Here is a 22,711-nt window from a genome sequence, read left to right on the forward strand (position 1 = left end):
TGCTGATGGGGCTCTATGAAGCAGGAAGCTTCAACACCATAATTGATGGTGAACTATGCTGCTCTCCATGAGAAGTCAATTTTTAATATCCAGTCTTGGCTTGGTGCATAAGTCCATGACATCTAAGCAATCATGCGTAACATCCTCACATTCTTTATCATTAATTGGCACTAATATAGAAGGATTTAAAATTTGACACCATTTTAAATATACATTTTCAGGTGACAATATTTGTTGCTCATATTTTGTCAAACGATTGTGGGTCATGTACTGTGTTTTCGTTCTGGTGAATAGAAACTCCAGAATGTGGGACCAAACCATTTAAAGGGTATCTCATCACTATGTTCTCATTTCCAAACTAGTGCTCACTGCAGCATCTACTTTTGTATTGTATTGTATTGTATGTTGGATTTATATAGCGCTTATCACCCAGGGGTCTCTAAGCGCTTGCCTTGGGAACCCGTCCTGGCTTTTCCCTGTGAGATAGCCCCTACAGGGCATCCCCAAGGTGAAAGCCAGGCATCCCGCCGCGGGGGGCCGTTGTGGAGATTAAGCAAGCTTAATGCCCAGAGTTGCAGAGTGTGAACCCATGATTAGGTCAGGCACCGAAGCGAGAATTATCGAGTCCGTGGACATTTGAGCTCAAGACCCTGCCGCGTCGGGAATTGAACCCTGGTCCCGGGTCTGACCTCTGCTTCAGGGTCTGCCTGCTCTAACCAGTGAGCCACACTTCTCCACTTTTAAACAACGTGGGAGACCAGCGGTCACAGAATGAAGTTTAGTAGAAAAGTAGGGTATTGGCTTACATGCGTTTCCATGAATTTGTGTCAGTATTGAGAGCACGCACCCCTCCCTCTCACTGCAAAATATTGTAAATTCCTTTGTATAGTCTGGCACTCCCAGTGCTGGGGTGCAACACAATCTATCTTTGAGCTCTAGGAACACTCTCAAAACGCGTTGTCCCAAGGAATCTGATCAGACACATCTTGGTGTGTCAACATCTATAGAGGCTTTGCCATTAAGGAAAAGGTTTGTATCCACTCAATAGCCAAACATTCCCATAAAGCATCCTGATTTCCTTTTGTGTTTGAGGTGGATTTATTTGAAGAATTGCTTCCACTGTTCGGTGACACCTTCCTTGCTCCTGTCTCAATAATGTGTCCCAGATATTGAACTTCTTTCTGACAGTACTGCAATTTCTCTCTGAGACAGTGTCTGTTCTCAGCTAGATGATTCAATAAAGCAATGTTTTTCTTGTTTACAGGCTTCTCGTAATGATGCTGCCAGTAAATCATATATGTGTTGTACAATTTATGACTTACAGGGCATCTGTAATGATTGCAGAATTTTCTTACAAATGGATGGACTCACTGAATACCCTTGTGGGACACTGCACCATGCTAATACCCTTGCTGGAACAAAAAGCTTGACAAAGGTCAATCACAGTAAGCTACTCTGCAGTACACAGAGTCTGAAACATTATAGTGGCTGGATTCAGTACCACAAAACAACACAGACCTACAATTTTGTTTATTTTACTCAAATCCTGCTCTATTCTGTATTCTTTATTGGGCTTCTGTAAAACCATAATTAGAGAATTACATAGACTTCGCATTAGTTCTCTCAAAATTCCTTTATGTAATATGTCCTCGATTACAGGATTTATTCCTGCAATTGCTTCAGGTGTCAAATGGTAAGGTGGTGTTCTAGGGTACACTGCATTTGCTTTCACTGTAATTTGTACTGGATCTACACCTTTTAATTAGCCCAATATCTTTTCCAGGGAAATCCCAAACAATTGTATTCACTGTGCTTCTTAAATATTAAATTAATTAATCAGCTATCAGTAAGAGAAACATTTCTGTAACTGTCTGCTGTCGAATCATTTTAAATTTCACGTCCTCATCATAGGTCTGAAATGCTACACCACCTGGTGTGCAATATATTGTTCAATATATTTTACAATTTAACTTTCACAATAAATCTCTTCCTAGCAGATTCACAAGACTTGACTCTCAAACCACAAATTGGTGTTTCTCTTCAAACAATGCTATTTTTACAGGGACCTTCTCTGAAATTGGATTTATAAATTATTTGTCACTCACACAACTTGGATATTGTTTCCTGAGAGAGGTTGGTCTAGGACTTCCACTGTTCTAAAAGTGGATCTGGGAGCACCTGTATCGAACAAAAATGTTACATGGTGGACTTACACTTCAGCATCCACTCTGGTCTACCTCTAAGTCTGTGCAATGTATGCAATCTTCCTACCCACACCTTTATTGAGAAGCATCTAAATTTAAACAATCATTTTAAACAACGGATATTGTTGTAAAGCAATTTGATTTGAATTTGGAAATGTATGCCTGGTACTCGGAAACAAATTGGCATTTATTTTAGGCACTTGGTTTAAATTGAATCTAGGGTTCCCCATATTTTGTGGGACATTTTGAGCTGGGGGGACTGGCATCATTTGGACCTGTCTCTGCCCTGCATAGGCACTTGCATTTGCAGTACAGGCACATTTTACACCTGCATTCCTCTGGATATTCCCACATTTCCACCTGCATTTTCAGGATTATATCGACATTCCCGCTTCCAGTGACTGTTCCTATGACACATGTGAAACAGAGTAATATTTTTCATTGCAACAATATCCGTTCCTGAATTTGTATTCATTTGAATACCACTACCATGTGACACATTAAACCCTTCTTGATTACCCTGTAATCCGGTTTGCAGAACTGCAACACCCTGCATATTCCCTGAAATACGACTTGCGGAACTGCAACATCCTGCATATTCTCCTAATTTCCTATTGAAGAAGGATTCTGAGAATCCTTTTTATTCAACCTCGTCTGAGCCAACATAAACCTCTCCATTATCTTTTTCTACTTCATATTCAGCTCAACACAGCAGTACTTTTCATATCTTAGAACAATATCAAGTGAGTTATTCTACAAGCGCATCACGCTGTGAGTTATGTGCGATCTGATCTCTGGTTTCAGCCCTAAGACCAACTGAGAAACAAAACTCATCATATCCTTTTTTTCCCAGGGTATTCTCGTCCACTGTGCTTCTGAAATACCTATAACAATCTTTCACAAAATTCATGAACAGATTCCTTTGGCTCTAAGTTCGATTAATCTTAACACATCAATCCATTCGGAGTCAAGGGGGAAGAACAAAAAGGAAAGGCCGCCCCCCACTCACAACATTAGAAACGAAAAAGACCTCACCCAAAATACACTGAATCCTAACCTAAATGACAAACCCAGGGTTTTCAATTCTCTTCTCAATTCCCTCGAGTGTAATCCTTTCAACTACTCTGATTTGTAACAGTGTATTACTAACTAACCTCCATATAAAACAACAAGTACTACCATCCAGGGTCAACCCACCTTCCACCAATGAAAAAATGTGAGAGAAGAGAGAGAGTACCTCGCAGTAGAACCGCCAACGGGGTTGCTGACTAACATTCGCCAGGGGGTAAACTGAGGCACACACTGGCACAGTCACAACACTCCCTACTTCAACAGAGTTCTTGACATTTATCGGAAGGTGCTCCGGTGCCAGGTGGGATGAACCTCATGATCAATCATGCCACAATATATAGAGGAGGGTTTAACTTTCTATGTTATGTTCTAGAAAGGATTGTGTGTCTCTTGCCTTCACATTGGCCTCGTCATGACCTGCAATGTGAAGAACTGCATAAATGGGAAAGTGCACCTAGAATTGTAGGGTGTGCTGCACTTTCGCAGGCTGTCTTCACACATAGGTAGTCCAATCCAATCTTAAATGAAGAGCAACAAGCATTGGCATAGCCAATAGGCCTCGCCTTTGGGACTTTATAAGTGTTTAGCCATGCAACAGTTGATATTGTTGCACCAAGGATATTGTACTGCATAACTAAATACTTATAGGGTTCCAAAGGCGAGACGTATTGGCTATGCCAATGCTTGTTAGGGTTCGCCTATACAGCGCATTTGTTCTGCTGCGAGACAGATTGTTTACAATTTAGTCAGCTTACCCACAGCATATCATTAGTTGTTTTCGTTGTTACTCTCATTTCCAATCTTTCAATTATTTAGCTCCTGTAGGCTTCCCTTCCTTTTTAAGTTGAGAATTCGAGACCTCTTGTATATACTTTAGTATATGCTTTTTATTATATACTTATATGTGTATGTACTTTGTGGGCTCTGGAAATCAGCCCTCAGACCTGTCTGCTTCCGCGTAGGGACATTTTTTTCTGTGCAACTGCCTCTATTTAATTGTCTTGATAGAAAATGACCAGCAGAGGTCATTAAAATACCAGAATCACTGTAGCATTCTATAAAAATTGTCTTCCATGAGCACCCGTAGTAATCAATATTTTTTTCAAATCTTGTATTTTTAGTGACCACCGAAGGCCCTGATTTTATATTAAAAACAGAGCTTTGGACTATACCATTTCCCGCTGAAAGGCAATATTTCACTCCATTTGTTCCCATAACTGGTGTGTCACACAGGTTTTTTGCTTACTTTCCCTCCATTTTAAAGAACAGTAGATGTTTCAGCACCCAGGCTAATGTGCTGCATAGCTAAATACATATAAGGTTCCAAAGGCGAGACCGATTGCATTGCAAATACTTGTTCCCTGTAGCTTCAGTTTCCCTCTTTTTTTTTTTCACACTTCTTTGACCATTTAATTTTTAACGCATCAGTGACACCCCATGTGTGAATACACTTCACTAATACCATAATAGGCAATTGTATCCCTATTGCATGCATGTTCTCTATTAGTGCATCATCCAACTATACCTTGTAATTTTCCTGTAAATATACATTTTTAGAAAGATGAATTTCATATTTTTGTGCCAAGTCTGTCTGTGTTTTTTTTAAATTATTTTTTATTAGCGCATAGGAGCCAACAAATCTGTCAGTTTACCATGAACGACAGCTGCTCGTCTTGTAATATCCATACACAGGTAAATAATTTTTTTTTTTGATACTGTTCCAGATGTTCTAGCTCTATGCATCCTCCTATTTCATAAATTCCTACTTCAACTTCACACAGTATACTGGATTGGTGTGCTCATTAAACATCAGTCACAGACTAAAATGTAACGTTTACACTCTTTTGTAAAAGTTACATTTTAGTCTGTGACTGATGTTTAATGAGCACACCAATCCAGTATACTGTGTGAAGGTGATGTGGTGAAAGATAGAATAGAGTGAGTATTATTGTCCTTGAGCTAATCCAGGGATATTCCTTTGACCTTGGTAAAGTCTGTACATTTACTGGTGGTATCGGACTATATCTGACCTGATATAAATTCCCTGCCCCCCACCCCCACCCCAGGAGGTCTGGTCTCCCTATGTCAAATTCCAATATCCCAAGAAACCTCACAAGTTTGTCCAATCGCCCTACAGCACCTGTGCTCCGAGATTCAATTCAGTGATCTTAATGAATCAACCACGAGCTTGAGCGACCTGGTTGCCTTATCACTGTGGGGTGCCTGGAGCAGCAGAGAAAACACCATCCCATGAGAGGAGCTTTTGTTTCCTTCTGATCTTCCTGTGAGCAGCTCTTGCCAGTTAACCCTCACAGTTCCAGATCCTCCCAAGACACCATCCATCATGCACTGTGATCTGATAGGGGCAGGTAGAATACTTTGGCATGGCTTATTTTGAGGCAATTGCCATTCCCTTTCCCTTTGAAATTAAATGTGAACAATGAGACAGTCCGATAATCTACTGCTTGTGATATTGGCTTTGAGTTAGGAGCAAATTGCATATTCATGATAATGCTCTTCTTCCCTCTGTTGCATAGTCAACTGGTGCCTGTCCCCAAGTCACAAAAACGAAGGCCGCCCTTAAATAATGCTGTTTTCTTTCATGTTCATTCGTAAAAAGCCAGAGGGAAAATAAAATGTTTTGTTTTGTTTTTGTTTAGTATTTAGAAAGTTGTCTGTTTAGACCCAAGTTTAGACAAGCTTCACCAATACTATTCTTTACTTATTCCACAGGTTTGTTTGTATTATATTGATAACTTCATTGTAATACTTGTACACCTGCATTTCCGATGAACATGAAGTACCAGAATGCAAAGAGACTAAAGTTCTGGATGAACCAGCAATATCTGGCAGTGGGTAACCCTGCCATGCAAATGATAGAGAATCCTCATGTCGGCATGGGAACAGCTGACATTGTATTGCTGTGCTTTCAGCTAGGTGTAGTACTGCTATTTACAAAGGCATGAACGACGAAGTACAATGTGAAAAAATAAATGGACAGGATAAATTGCTCACACAGGTCGAGGGTTAAGATTATCCTGCTGCAGCCTGTCCTCTAGCTGCTATGTCCAATTGAAGCATTTCTGCTTCTCGTACTCTGCATCAGGAAAGCCTGTGCTGTAGTGCTTTTTCCACAGTTTGAGTGTGAGAAAGGCTCGACACTTATGCTGTCTCGTATACATCAAAGTTTCATGACTCCCGCCTGCTCAGGGGCTCATACTCTATGAACAAAGAAAGATTGGGCTTTTTGCTGAGAGTCCTGATAGCTATCAGAACGGCAGCATTAACAGTTTAACAATGCATCTGAGATGTTTTTATACTGCCCCTCTTAATAGTCCTACAAAGAAATGCCTTTACAGTCCCAAATAAAGTTTGATAATCCTGCTAAGAATTGCAGATAGCGCCTCATGAAACCTCATTTGGATCTGCTTGTTCTGTCTGATTTATAGTTTGTTAGCCATCAGGAAACTGTCCATACTGTACAAGGACAGTTGTCCTGTTTGGAAGTATTGCTGCAATTTGACTTAAGGTGCAGTAGTAAAGCTGAGATGTTATGGCTCTGTCGAATTTAAAGTACGAAAGCAATACTGAGTAGTGTTTTAATGGTCCTAGTATAACAGCCCTTCTGCAAAGAGGAGTTGGCCTCTCCTACTGCCTATCTGTGCTAATGGCGCCTGCTTTCATGGGTGTCATGCTGCTGCAACACTTGAGTTCAGTCACCTGCATTACTATTGAGACTGCCAACAAGTTAAAGTATCCTCTTCAGATAGATAACCATACAAAAGCTGACAAAACATTTGCATAATCATCCTACCAGTGCTTTTATTGTAAAATTCTGCTGGCATGGCTCGGCTCAGCCAAAGAACGCATTTCATCTGTGTTTTGGTTCATATCGAACCAATGCATCTTTAGATTTGGCATTAGTGAATACCTTATGATTATACTAAAATTATATACATACTTGTTGGGGCTTTTGGCTTACCGTCTTCAACCATGGATTCGTTGTGCCATTCACATTTTACGTCTGCCCATTGCAGCATGGGGCAGTGTGTCAATCTTCAGCAACTGGCTGACTTCACTGCGAGTGACATTTCGCATGAAGCACACAGGAAGTAGTTTTATTCAGTGTCAGGGAGTACTATGGCATTGTATGCTTTTGGAGACAATGCGTTTAGCCTTAGTTGTGGGTTTTGTTTGTATTGACAAGGGCCTGGAAGCTTCACCAACAAAGTTTTGTCGGCTTAAAATCACCTAAATCCAGAGTTTTTCAAATTAAGGATTGCCTTATTAGTAAGGTTCAGTCCTTTTCTTCTTAGGGGTATAGTTTTTTGTTTAAAAAAATAATAATTATTATTCGTCAAATGACACATATAGAGCAGGGCTCTGTAACCCAGAGACATCTGCACAATAAGCATTAAACATCGTGACTTTGACGTTTCAATAATTAGATCCAGGCTAAATAAAGAGCAATATAAATGAAATAAAACCACATGAAAACCCCTCCCAACAACCTCACCCCCCGCCCCCCTTTCACACCAACAGCTTCCCAAGAACGGCCTAGCCGTGAATGTTGCACCACAACCACTCGCTACAATATACAACAAAGCAAGGGTAGAATTATTCTGCAGATCTTTTTGGCTGTATTTGATTTCACTTCTAGGTTGGGTAACAAGCCCATCCAAGCCGTGATTAAAATGTATCAAGCTAAATGTGTTGCTACTGCATTATGCAACTGTGACGTTTGCGGTTATATCGACCTGCAAATTAGATTGGGTGAAATAGGTTCTTTAGAAGTCTTTTAAAAATTGATTAAATCATCTTTTAGATCTTGAGTCCTTCTGAAAACAGTACATTTGTTCGGACCTTATCTTTTATTTGTGGCTAACAGGAGACATTGTTTTCTCCTGATCCGTTTTAGATGCATTGTCTTCTGAGTGTTCCCAAAGAGTGGTTGCATGTTACAACACTCAACGTTTTTCCTGCGCGTCAATTTATTCTCAAGACACTGCATTTTAACATGTTTTGGGGTTTTTAGAAAAACAAAAATGTCTAAGTGTTACATTATTCCATTACTAAAGAAATCGAACTTGAGACAATTTAGACTTGTTCTTTTTTGCAGACGTTACATGCCCCCAAACCTAGTTTATGGTTTGGGGCGTGCTGCCCACGTGAGATCTGTACTAAGTTGTTAGTTTTCGTGTTTTACTTCTTTGATTTACTGTGATTATTTTTGTTTGTAGAGTTGTTAGTATGGTCATTGTTTTGTATTTCATAAGGAAATGGATTTTATAATTATAGTTGCTGGGGTGGTGAAGTGAGCTAAAGAACGATGATGGATTCAACCCAGATCTGTGACTGGGCGTCCATCATCTCCTTGTGTTTGCTTTGTTCGCCCTAAGTTGGCAGGGTATGCCCAGACGTGGGTCCCTTGCTCACTTTGCCACTGGATTCAAGCTAGCCTGGCTGATGAGGGCTGTTACCCTGAAACTGGTCCAAGGATGCTTATTTCTGGTCCAGGGAAGACATGGCTTGGCAGTTCGGGCTGGACTGTTCCCATGAGGCACAGCGTCAAGACCGATTTGCACATAGCTGTGTCTGAACTGGGGTGGCGAAGTGGGCTAAAGAACGATGATGGATTCAACCCAGATCTGTGACTGGGGGTGAGGGTCTGAAAAGTTTCAGTGCTCCGTCCATCATCTCCTTGTGTTTGCTTATTTTTATACCATTAATGTGTTACTTTAGCATTTTTGCTTTTAAAAACCAAAACCAAATAAAGATTTAATGATTGTTACGGAATCTTTCTACACAGCCAAAGAATTTATTGTATGGTTGTTTTTTATATATAGTGTTTTCAACCAACACTCTTCAAACTGAGATCTGTTCTGCCATTCATATGTTTCATCTGCCCACTACGCGGTGGGTCTGTGTGGACTGGGCTGTTGGACCAGGGGTGGCAGGTGCGCCCGGTTGTGGGTCAGGAACGAGAGTAACACCAAGTCTTGGGGTTAATGAAGGTTTTATTGGAATTCCCCGATGTGACTTTAACATTAAAGTTCTCCTCGTTCGAAAAGTGAGTCTCTCTTTAGCAAATTGGCTGGGATCCGTTTTTGCGTTCTGTGTCTTCTGCTTCGTGTGGACGTGATACACCTCAAGGTCTGGTCAGACGGCAGTCACTTGGCTCCGGTTCCCATGCAAAAGAGACCAACATAAAGGGAGCCGTTAGTTCTCCTGTCTACTGGGGTTTTGCACCTGAGGGTCCGTGTGAAGTGAGGGAGGGATTCACCGGTGACTCGTATCTCTAGGTCAGTGGAGTGGTTTGGGTTGTACAGACAGTGAGGGTTACACGCGGGGTAAAGGAGACAAAAGGTGGGGGTAAACGCGGGAATTCAAACACGGGTTCTGTACTTTTAAATGCGCTTGCTTCCCACCCAAGCTGCCATACGCTGCCGTACCTGTACAAGCCACGCTCCTCCCCTGGGAGAGTGGCACGGCGGCTCACGGGAACGTTGGCCTCCTGGCTCTCCGGGGGACTCCTCTTCCGCTCTTCCTCCGGGATGTTCTTCGGTCTTTTCTCGTACTCCTTCGCTGCTACTAACTTCTCTCGCGCGTTCTCCACCTCCGCTCCTCGCCTCCTCCTCCGGGGTGATGTCACACACCGAGTAAAGCACTTCCGGGGCTTTAAGCAATCCTGTACCTCTGACGTGTGCAGAGGGAGTGTTTTCCTCCTCCATGTAGGACCAGTTAAAGGCGCCGTGTTCTTCTTCCTCGAGTCCGTCCTGACCTGCGCCCCATGGATCCGTCTGTAAGGAAGGAGTAATTACGGAGTCATTTCCGGGGGTCCACCACTCCTCAGATCCCGTCAACCTCACCCCGTTACAGTCTGCCTTCTTCAACAACTGGTAAACTTCCCTGTCAGTGATAGTGACCACTTTCTACCCTTCACACGGCACACACCCACACAAACAACAGTTTCTTTCAGTTCAAATGACTACTATGGCCATTCGTGAATATGTGCTTTTGAAGGCAAAACAATCATTTTAGCCTGTTTGTGTTTTTTGTTTTGACAAGGTCTGGGCAGCTGGCCTAAGATGATTTGCAAAAAACATAACACAACAAGCATAGACCAAGCCAGAAGGCTAGCCACCAGACAGATTGGCTTTACCGATGCTTCTTTTTAAAAATGAAGTAGAGCGGTTTGTTAAGAGCATGACGACTAGAGAAACGTTTAAGTGATTGTAAAGCTGATAACCACCTGCTAAATCCCAAGCGCTGCTTTTATGGTATAAAGTGATGTCTCCACCTGACAAGGGGGCACAGGGTTTGGAATGATGTGGGTGTCAATTTTCATTGAAGTGGTCACCAAAGGAAAGTCCCAGGGCACCCAGTGGTTTGATAGAATGTCTGAATTTCTCACCAAGGCCACATGCAATAGTCGAGGAATGCCAAGTAATAGTTCTGTGGTATTATTTTAGCATCTTATTTTCAATTACCACCTCCACGGTTACTTATTTAAAGTTAGCTTCCCAATTGGAGAGAAAAATTATAGGGGAGTAATTGGCCAAGAAGGGGGTTTACCATATTGTTGCCATTGTTAATGGGCTCACCATCTCTCCAACGTTTATTTTTCCTCTTTCTAGTGGGCCTTCCATTTTTTAAACCTTCAAACCCAATATATCTCCAAACAATGTGTTTTTCTAGTGCGCTGCCTTGTGCAGACACTTGCCAGTATGTATTCCTCTTACATAGTCAATACCAGACCAGTTTGTCTCTTTAGTATTAAATGGCAGGGCCTATGAGGCATGCATGGTGTTGGGCTGATGAGCTGATTTGTAATATGTCAGTTTAAATGTTAATGAGAGAGGTTCCTTGTAAATTGGGCTATGTCGTATTGCTGATTTTCATTCCCTGGTCCTTTCTGCCTACAAAGTAGGTGATCCAGATCACTTTGTCACTTTCTTCTCTGATTTTCTAAATGTTCTTTTATTACCACAGGCTGATGCGAACAGAAAACTAAACGGATAGGAGATGCCATGTTAATCCAGACCAAAGATGAGTGTTTCAGAGAAAATCTTCTTTAGAAGTGCGGTCATTGTTGTCTTTGGCAGTTGCGAAGGCCAGTTCATTTAAAAAAAAAATATCTATGTTAACAAAACAATTGCTTTATTCCGTTTTAATTAATTATGTCACTTTGGTCTGAAAACTGTGTTATATTGTGCCTGTACTCCGCTGTAACTTTGATTGTTGGAGACATCTTCCTCTTAATAAGAAAATAATCAAGAAGGTCGCTGTGGCTAATATTCTTTCTCCCATGTTCCAAATACGTTGCCTTAAAGATGCTCACTTCCTTATTCATAACTGTCCTTGGATGTGAAGCATCTTCAATTTCTGGCTGGATGCTTCCATTACCCATTTGCCCCTTACCATTTGTTTACAGGTTTTTCCGAGAAACATTCATAAGAGTTGATGGCAGTTGATGCACATTTCAGGGTTCTAGGAGACAGATTGCACAGTTTGTACTCATGTCGATAATATATCAGTCAGGATTATGTCTGATGAAGTGGGGGTCCTAGAAGCTTATCGTTGTGGTAAGCTTTGAAGTGGATTCAAAGTTCCTCCTTTGATAAAGAAATGTGGTGTAATCTCTAGCAGTGGTTCCCACTTGGAGGACATTTTAGATGAAGGGCATTGTTGAATAATCTGCTCTCTATGTATTAATTAATTTCCAGATAGACAACCTATTGGTGCAGTAGTCGTTACACTAACATATTGCATCCTACATGTCAAGTGCCGTATACATTCACCGTGGGGTAACAGTCTCCTTTGGCCAGTGACACCACAGTCCAAACTCTGGGAAGTCTAGCTTTTTTATGCTTCATGTTTCCTTGAGAACAGCAGAAAGCAGTAATCGGTTCAAGACGTCCTGCTTATCATTCCTCCTTAGGTGATGCGCATGACTAGTGCCTAAGAATGGCCGAGGAATCAATTATTCCTCAATCTATGAGTGGTGTATGAATTGTGCTTGCACACCATTTTGCTTCATCTGTGGCCAATATTTTAGTCTGCAAATGTTCTTCCTTTTCTGAAGGGCAAGAACTTTCTGATTTGAACAGAAAATACCACAGTAGTAGCAACCCTGAAGAAGCAAGGAAATGGACAAATAAGTTGAGCAAATAAAATGAGAACCTACTGGAAAAGTTTTTAAAGCCTTTTGCAACCATCTTTTGTATTGGTCCAGTCAAGAGCTTTACTCTTTTTTTCCAAAGGTCTAAAAATGTATTGTGATCTCAGGGTCTGATATAAACCTGGTGAACCCATTTTGATCAAGCTAACTCTGTCTTTCAAACCTTCATGAGCAATTGCTTTCTGTTTCAGGAAAATGTGCATTTGATGCAGGCGATGGATCTTGTGGGCTAATCAGCTTTTTCATCACTCATCTTCACACCTTTGTCTTTTTTCGAAAGCTTGAGCAATAATGCCCAACTTTTGGGAGCGATCATGGATATGGTAAGGTACACCAGAAAAGGCCCAGGGAAGATTTTTTGGGGACGTACTGAGCTAACGGGCTTTGCATCTACAGTTTTTAAATACACTTAAATCACTGGACTGTGGAAGTATTTTTGTTGTCTGGTCCACTCTGCATACAATCGATCACTAGGATACATTTTTCACATTAAAAGTGGTGAGAAGTTACTATGTTGGCAGGAAAAATCTAAATAAAAAATACATTTTCAAGTTATTCATTGACACCTTAACATAGCTCTTCTCGTGCTGACTAGAGAACAGATGAGCTTATGACTCTGAACACCGTGTTTATTACAGTGAAGAACTGTTTTTAAAAAAAATCGTTTTATTACAACAGCACAACCAGCAGTTCATCAGTGATACAAGTAATGTTTTGACCAGTCTGTTTACATTTAACATTTCGTCGTTTGGGAGACTATCACCATGAGGATGGACTACCATTCCCATATGTCCGGGATGCCCGTCACCCCCTCCCAACACAATCCCCAAGGATGGGAAGTCGGACGCAGTTCTGAACTTTTGGAAGGCGGGAGGGAGTCACCCTCCGGCCGTATTAAAATATGAAAGAAAATTTAAAACATTAAATAAAAGTTTCATAATCATGTACAATTTTCATTTATTACATTTCGATGAAGACATGTTCTTTGGCTAACCTTAACAAATCTCTAATACAAAGGTTTCCTAGCCGAGTCTAACATCCTGCAAATGCATACATTCTAAATTAAAATTGTACATCCTAGCATTAAGGGCCAACGGCAAGGTCTTAACCGGTGTCAGATCCCTACTACCAAAACTCTCGCCCTCACGGTGTGAGTGGCGGCTACGCAGAGGACTGTACCCTCATTGCCAACTGTAATTTCCCTTGTCTTGTTGGGGGCCCCCCTTTCCGCTCGACGCCATCTTAAAGGTCGTCCGAGCTCCCGTGTGAGGTATCTGTAGGAAGGACAACGTGGACTCGACCCCCCCCCCCCCCCCTACCCCCTCCCCCCTTTCCCACATTCTCTATCCGCCGTCGCGGATATCCGGGCCCCGGGAAATTCGTAGGAGGGGCATATAGCCGCCGTCTCCCCTTAGGCGACCCATCCTTTGTGGGTGCCGCCTCCAAGTGGGAGGGGCCAATGGCCGCCTCCCCCCGGGCGCTCCCATCCATAGTAGGTGGCGCCCCCCTCTAGGGACCTTGAAATTACTGCTCACCGATCATGACCTTACCGCCACAGGCCGGATAGTTGACCGGCTATCCGGCCCCCCCAAACTCCTCCTAAAGGTCATGCTTCCTCAAACCCCTTAGCCATGCTATGAAGTCTCCTATGAGTAAAACATTCCCCTCCCGGGACAGGTGAACTCCATCATTCAGATACATGTGATCACCCCGAATACACCCATGAGGAATGCTATGCAACTGCGCAGAGCGAAACAATCTACCAATTTTATTGTTAACCTTCTTCACCGAATGGTTCAGTGCTGACACCGAAAGGCCCCCCCGCCATGCTTTCCTGGGAATCATGTGGGACCAGGCAATCGTGCACCCCGGGATTCTTTTTGCCAACCAGCTAACGGCAGATAAAACTTGCTCGAACAATACTCGTCTACCCAGTGTCACCAAGTCATTACCCCCCAGGTGTACTATGACTACAGATGGCGGTGACCTCTGCCGCCCTAAGAGACCCTCAACAAAAGATTCGAATTGGTCAATACAGAGCCCGCCCCTTCCGTGGAAGGCCACTCTGTACCCGTATTCCCCAGCTGCGCGAGTCGCGTCACCTGCTTTGAATACGTCCCCGGCCCGCCTCACGTATGAGTGGCCCACGACCCACACCACTCTCTCCTCAGACGGTGATCCATGACCGCTGGTCTCCTGGTGCTGGGTCAACTGCAGATTCCGCCCCGCATGATATGCTCGCGAAACTGTAATTCAAATAAAAGACAAGAAGCTTGAGTGCATGTCAATTGACTTACAACATGTGCAATCGCACATACCTTTTGAAGCAATTCGAGGACCATCGTCCCAACTGTTTTACTTCATCTGCACTCTGACCCCTGGCTGTAGCCTCAGTAGCAGCCCCTATCCTAAAGGAGTGGGTCCCAAAATCGCACAGGTCCATGCCCGCCGCAGCGATAGTCAGTGCTAGCACCCTCTGGAACTGAAACCTCGTCAGTGGGGTGCCATCCTTGTGCCTCAGCAAACTTCCCCCCCACGTAGCAGCCCTCAGTGCCAAGTATTCCTCTATACACAGTATTGGGCATGTGGGGGACCCACGCATGTGCTGTACAATAACACTGTTTCCCATAGCCCCCTGGTCGGTCTTGGACCTGGCTATCGTTACTACCATCGAATCACCCCTAATTAGGACGTGATTCCTGCACAGGTCTCCCTCAACGTCTTTTTTATTCCTAGCGACCAGTTCGCTCACCCGCATCGCCCCATGGAACGCTAATGCGAAAGCTGCCTGGAACAAAACCGCCTCGAATTGGGAGGAGCATGTCTCGACTAGTTTCGCCATAAGTAGGGACAACCTTTCTAAGCCAATCGGGCGCCTCTCATCCTGCTTGCGACCCTCAAAGCGCTGCCAGCCGCGAAGGGCTTTCCTCGCCAAAAATGAACTTGTTGGGTCTTTTATGCCATGCACCTGCGCCATGAATGAAATGGCCACCCTATGCCTACTGGCCGTTGCCGCTGATCGGCCTTCTCTGTGTAGCGCCACCAGGAACCCCAGTAAGGATTCCTCCTGACCCCAGCTCTGACTCCCTGTCGGACCCAAAAAAGCGCAGTAGGAACGAAACGCTCCTTCGTATGCTTTCCTTGTCCTGGGGGCTAGGCTTGCTGCCACGAGGTCTTGTAATCCGAGGCACCGATTATCCAAAGCGCTTCGGGGAATGGTGCCGCCACCAGATCCGCTGTAGGTAGATAACCACTGAACGCCTGCATATGTGAACGAGAGAGTGCATCAGCTGCATGATTCAGTACGCCCGGCACATGTTTCGACCTGAACTGTACATTCAGTTTCATGCAAAGCAGCACAACTTCCTTCAACAATCTCAAGATCCATTTGTAGCGTGCTGCCTGATTGTTAATGCATTCGACAACAGTCATATTATCAGACCAAAATATCACAGAGCGGTCTCTGAAATCGTCCGGCCATGCCATCAGAGCAACAAAAATAGGGAATAGCTCCAGGAACCCAATGTTACTTGTGAGCCCGCAGTAGTGCCACCATGCCGGCCATGTTTGCGCCGACCATCGGTTACCAAAGATGGCGCCAAATCCCATGCTCCCCACCGAGTCAGTCCACAAACCCAGCTCGTCCGAAGACGCTGGCGGCTTGTTCCACACTACTCGACCGTTGAAGTCCGCCAGAAATGCCAACCAAATGCGCATATCCTGGCGAACCTCAGCAGACAGTCTTGTGCGGTGGTGTCCTTCTTTTAGACCAACCATAGCTTGTGCAATAGAGCGTGAAAAGGGGCGGGCCATTGGTATAACTCTCAAGGCAAAGTTAAGCTGACCCACTGTTTGCTGTAACTGGTGCAGGGTCACTTTCTCTTTACTAAGGCAAAATTCCAGGGAAGCCCTAAATGTAGCTACCTTTCCCACCGGCAAACGGAAACATCCCTCCACAGAATCGAGCTCAATTCCCAGAAACTCCAGTGAAGTAGATGGTCCAACCGTCTTACCTGGTGCCAATGGGACTCCGAACTCCCTCATGAGGATGCAAAAGTCCTGTAGCGCCTGCGCACATTTCGTGTCGCCGGCTGCTCCCAAGAACAGAAAGTCATCTAGATAATGCATAACATGCCTATGCCCTGTGGCCTCGGTGAATGCCCACTCTAGAAAACAGCTGAATTTTTCAAAATAGGCACAGGAAATGGAGCAACCCATTGGCATGCATTTATCCGTGTAATAACTCCCTTGGAAAGCAAAACCTAGCAAACGCTGATCCTGTGGGTGTACCGGGAGCAACCGGAACGCTGATTCGATATCTGATTTTGCCATCAGCGCCCCAGGGCCCAGGCGATTTAACATGGTGACGGCATCTTCGAATGATGCGTACCGCACTGAACAAACTTCTGGGTCAATAGCATCGTTCACCGAAAAACCCCTTGGAGTAGACAGGTTATGGATCAGCCTAAACTCCCCTGGTTCCTTCTTCGGGACCACCCCCAATGGGGAACAGATGAAATCCGCCCCTGGCGGGCGCTAAAAAAGGCCCTGCCACTCGCCCTAGACTCACTTCTTTTGCAATTTTCCTCTCTACCACACTTGGATTCTGCTGCGCTGATAGCTGGTTTCTACAAAAACGTTCCCCTCGAAAATCCCCCGCCGGGATGTGGAAGCCGTATAAGAATCCCTTCCACAACACCCCAGCGGAGACATGATCAGGGTACTTGTTTAACCAAGGAGTCATAGCCATGAGATCAACGGGTGTAGGCAATTGGTCACAACGATCAGCCTCACTCCTGCTTGGAGCCTCCCTTTCCTCCCCCTCCCCCCGTTATTCTTGGATCTACATGAACTCTCCGGGTGTGAGGAATTCCCACAGCCCGCACACACATGCTTGAACCTACATGTTCCTTGCGGTTTGTTACAGTTGCCTCGATTGAAGCCCCAACAGACCCCCCGCTTTCCACCATTCCCGCCGGTTTTCGGCTGGTGATCACCACCGGCGCCTGCTCGAAAGGGCACCGCGGGCTTTTGGCGGGAAACCCCCGACCCACTCCCGCCTGGCGAGGACGTCCCTGCCGTCCCAGGCAGGAGCTGTTTATGCCAAGAAATTGAGTCGAGGCAGTCCCATGTCAGAGAGGAATCATACTCTTTCGCTTTACGGAATTTCATGTCGTAACCTTTCCATTCGTCCCCCTCATACATTTCACAAAAATCCATTATACGAGTTTGATAACAAGACAGTTCAGTCAATACCTCGGGCTTACGTTCACCAATAATCGCAGTAAACATTGCAAAGGCCTTCGCCCAATTCGTTATCGTCTCCTCCACCCTAAAGTCCGCCATCTTGGCGCGCCAGACACTCGGGTGCCACAAATCTTTCTGTGTTTTAGCATATTCCATCTCGCGATGGTCAGTTAATAACGAAAACATATTGACATACTTGTCTGCCCATATCAATTCTTTCGTGGCAATCGGGATATGTTGTACCACCCTCTCCCGCCTTGAGGGTAATGAGCCCTCCCCCGCCAGCGGCAAAGCGAGCTTACCCGGTTCGGTTGTTCCCGCCGTTTTCTCGCGACCTGCTGCCGGTCCTTCCGGTATCACCTGTGGGGAAACAAGAGGAAGATTCGCCTTCGCGGCATCCCGCGACTGCCGCAACTGCTGGATTAGTAACTTGGCCTCTTCGGCCGTGTCTCCAGGCGCCGTAGCACCCCCTGCCTTCTTATTGAGCCATGCGGCCAACTGGGTGGCCAGTTCAGGAGGCATATCCTCATCGTTAGCGGGCGTAATCACAACCGGGATCGGTTGACCCGCTTCTGGGATTGGTACCGGGTCACTAGCTGGTGTGACAGGGGTGACCGGGGGCACCTCAGGGACCGGAACCTCCCCTGCAACCGCCCTCTTCTTGACCCGTTTCCCTCTACCCTCGGGGACGATTCCCGGCAAGGCCGGGCCTATTACCTTCTTAGGGTTACCAGGCTTGTTCATTGCAGCCAGTTGCTTTTTGACGACCGCCAAATCTCGACCAAGCGCTGGGACCTGTCCGACTTTTCGTTCCATGCCCGCCATTCGGTTCACCAACATGCGTAGCACCTTGTCTGTCTCGGAACCCTTTCCTGCCTTCTTGCCAGACATGGTTTCGATTATCCGCTCCGAGTCGATCAACACGGTCCCGGATTCTTCGCCTTAAAGTCACTGAAAGAGAAACACAAGAATTACAAGTTCCCAAAATTGCTCCTTGTTCCGTCGAGTGCTCACGAGCAACGAGGGGGTGCAGCCTTCAGAGCACAGGAACAAGAGGACGCTTCTTCGGATCCCGCTCTATTTATTCTTCTTCGGGAGGGCGTGTACCCTCCTCCAGTACGTATACTGGGCGTGGCCATCGGTGTAGGTGTCTAGGACAACCCCGCTTGGGCGGGAAAAGGCGCGCCCCGGCTACGCCGCTTCGGGCATACCAGCCGAGACACGCCCCCCCCGCCCAAAATGGTTTCCCGGGAGGATCGGGGCACCCAACCATACGTTCGGGGGGACAGAGTGGTCGCCCCTTTCCACTCTTTCGAAAACCCATCACAGCCTACGGAATACCCACCACTGTCCACAGATTTTCTCCCATTTTTGAGACATCCTCTATTTTGATAGATTGTTCGTTCTGCTAGCCAACACCAATCTAAATCCGCTTGCCAGTCTTTCACGCTTAGGTGTGGCCTAGCCCCCCAGCACTTGGCCAGGTTGCGCTTTGCCACCACAACCGCCAGTGAACATTAAAAAAAAAAAAAAAATCAGCATATGAGCTGCATGCTTTTTTCACTGAGCCTTGTATTTAGTTTTACTACAATAAAGTGGTTTTCTAAATTCATCCATTTACCAAAAACTGTGTAGATAGCAAATTATCTCTAATGAAATCTATTTTTCTTCTTCATCAGCTTAGGCTTAGTATGTCCTTCATATTTCTTCATTAGACCTTTCTAAGGTACTTTATATTTCCCTTTTATATGACCTTCAAAAGTTCAATGGGCTTTGAAATATAATTTGCCTTCGGCGTTACTTTCAAGGTAATTGTTTGTCTTCTAATGGTCAGAACCTACATTGTAACACGATTGTTAATACTGAGCCCATTGTTTAGTTGTTTGTATTGTTGAAACCAATTACAAAGAAGTGACAAAGGTGTTTAGTAGCCACACCCGCAAGTCTACCCAAGTTAGACATTGTACAGTAAAACGAGAGGTTAATCCTAGATGTAGGGGTGCTGAAACCTTGAGAGGATCCTTCTCACCAGAAGGTTGGTAAAATCTGTGGTCGAGTCATGTTTCACGAGTAACGAACACACCACAGCAAACAGATACTAAAACGTATATAGGACACATAACACAAATCCAAAAGTAACTTTCATGGAACTATTAACAACTTTTGTTGGTACAACCGAAATATAAGGCTATGAAATTAGGTGTTTAGTTTACTTTTTGAAATTTTAAATATGAAAATACTCCAGTCAATGGACAATAAAACATTTTGTTAAAATGTAGAGTTAAATCAACTGTAGTTTGATCGAGTGTAGTTGATAAGGATACTTCATGTAGGATTCAAGTCACTGAAGAAAAAGTTGAAGACCTTGTATAATTTTATCAGGAAAAGTGAAGGCGCATCAACCACATCAACCAACTGCATTCATTTATTAGTCATCCATTTAATTGTAAACAGACTGTTGTTAAAATTGTGCAGGAGAATCAATATATTCGACCAGCTAACACGTTGTGTTCCAGAAGGTAATTTTTCAATGCTGAAAGTCACCAGTTTAATGATCTCTCTAAGTAATGTTAAAATATTACGAGTATTTGGATTCCTTGTTCAGAAAACAGAGAATTTGATAAATGGCTTTACCATCTAAAAACAAGCATTTGCAATGCAATAGGTCTCGCACTTGCGAAAGTTTAAGCTATTAGCATTGTAAATGAGAATGCATTTTATCTATGTAAATAAAAGGCAATGACATTTATAATGCCAATAGCTCAATCTTGCGTAAATGCGAGACTTATTGCATTGCAAATACTTGTTTTTTCAACTTATTAAAATCTTAGTTCCCATCACAATACAGAATTACATAAAACCATTATCCTTCATTTGAACTTAATTTGCTTTGCATGTATTTTGATATATTTGTACAGTTCATTTACAAATATTAAAATGTTGGTGTGTTTGAACACATTTGAGATCCTATAGCCTTTCCTTTCACTCTCCTTGTACCACAGCAAGACTATCACTTGGTTCTTAATATAAATTTCCCACGATTTGCAATAGGAGAAAAGAAAAGTAAACCGCGATCTCCATGTTAAAAGAATACGCAGCAATATGTTAGAAGAATATGTCTGACATTTGACCTCTGTCTGAAGATACAGTAAATGAAACATGATAAGAACAAAAAATAAAGGCCTCCTTATTGCCCATTCCCCTCCTGACTTCCAGCAAGGTTACTTAAGGGGCGCAGCAACACCTCCCGCACCTCTACTTCCACGGCCCCTTACATATCTTTCCCCACCCTAACACACACACACACACCACCTCCCTTGCCTGCCTGCTAAGGTGGTGGGGTTTAGAGGAAAGCCACTAATATTAAATAAGCTTTATATGCATGGAACATAAGGAGGGATTTCTCTTAATTAAGCTGTACTAAAATGACAACGTGGAATTTGAACTTCGCACAGGAGAAATAAACAAGTGAATGCAGACAAATGTGTTTACTTCTTTCAAAAAATATTTTTGGGCCACATTTATTTTCACTGACCTAAATATACATTCCCGAGCGGCTGCTAATTTTGTAAACCGCGCTAGGGTCACATACAGGGCTGTCAAGTTTACCAAATGACTTCATGCGATATAAATGTTATGTTTTAGTCTGTGAAACTTGTTTAACGCCATAATGTATTATGGGAGCTGTGGGCCCGGTTTACCTGAGCTGATCCCGGCTAGCACGCCTGAAATGTTTTGAAAAAGAAAAACACCGGACGGAAGCATTTTACCATATGCCACATAGGTCATTTTCTCTACTTATGTATTCTCCATGCTCTGACCGATAGGTGACAAAAATGGTTGTTTTTAGAAGCGCTCGCGCCAGTTTTACGCACTCTTTCAGTATATCATGCCCACGTGTTGATGTTTTACTGCACAGCATCTCGTTCTCGTCGTCTTCCGCATTGCATGGAGCCTGAGCGCGTATCCACCGACCATGACCAAGAAAAACAAGCTCTGACCTAGGAAACGCCGTAAAGAAAGTTTGTATAGAAAGTGAAAGCACGCCAAAGCGATGTGCCCACACAGCAAACTCGTGCACATCTCTTGTCCGGGCGCGTGATGGCACGGCAAAGAGGAGTTTAATTGGCAGCAGTGAAACTGAAAACCAGAGCGGAGATGCCATGAGCATTCACATCGCCTGTCCTTGCGTACACATGGTTTGTCTCCCTTCGTGCACCAAACCTACAACAATAGGCTTGCCAAGGCGAAGCAACTCATGCGCTGCGTTCGCTAGACGAGACCTAAAAGTCAGATTTTTAAAAAGAGCAAATCTTGGTGGGCGATAGAGGAGGTGCACTAGTCTTCCCCTGTGAGGTATGGTCCAAATAAAACGTTTACAGAATCTGTTTTCATTACTCGGAATATGGAGTTAAACCCCATTTGCATCAAGCCGGTTTCAAACCTATGCTCTCTGCTTAGTTTTCCTGTGTATTTCATATACTTTGACTGCTCCTTGGCATTCTGTTCAATTTTGACACTGCAGGGCCAATATGTGAGCAAATGTTAATTTAAAAAGATGACTGTTTCCTCCTACTGTATGGTTATTCATTCAGCACACAATCTTTTTCTCAGCTCCTCAAAATATACCAGTCAGTTTTGGGCTTTAGGATGATCTGGAATATATTGTTCTCTGGAGAAACTTTGGAAACTGAGGTTTCTGTGCACTGCAGTATGAGTATTAGTGGTGCTTATGTTATGGAGACCGTAGGTTTGCAATATCGGGTTTGCATTTTTTTATAAGGTCTTGCAAAGAATCTGGGAACGTGCTCGAATTGATCATTAGATTAAATCGTGCAGAAAATGATTGTTACTGTATAAATAATCAGTTCTTCTTGAGGTTCCAATCTGTTTTTCAATTTTGTGATGGGGAATGACATTCACATGTTAATCCAATGAACTGTAACAGATCGATATGTGTACACTATGTACACACATTGTATTTTTACCTCGAGCATATGTGTTTTAG

At 43.9% G+C, this 22,711-nt stretch overlaps 1 protein-coding gene across 1 annotated transcript in view; it reads left to right on the forward strand.

The window, feature by feature from the left end:
• The window catches only part of MRPL43 (mitochondrial ribosomal protein L43), a 135,870-nt gene that overhangs the window by 37,086 nt on the left and 76,073 nt on the right, over positions 1-22,711 (forward strand). The gene's annotated exons all lie outside the window — the stretch shown is intronic.

Source organism: Lissotriton vulgaris, chromosome 5 (assembly GCF_964263255.1).
Source record: "Lissotriton vulgaris chromosome 5, aLisVul1.2, whole genome shotgun sequence".
Lineage (NCBI taxonomy): Eukaryota > Metazoa > Chordata > Amphibia > Caudata > Salamandridae > Lissotriton > Lissotriton vulgaris.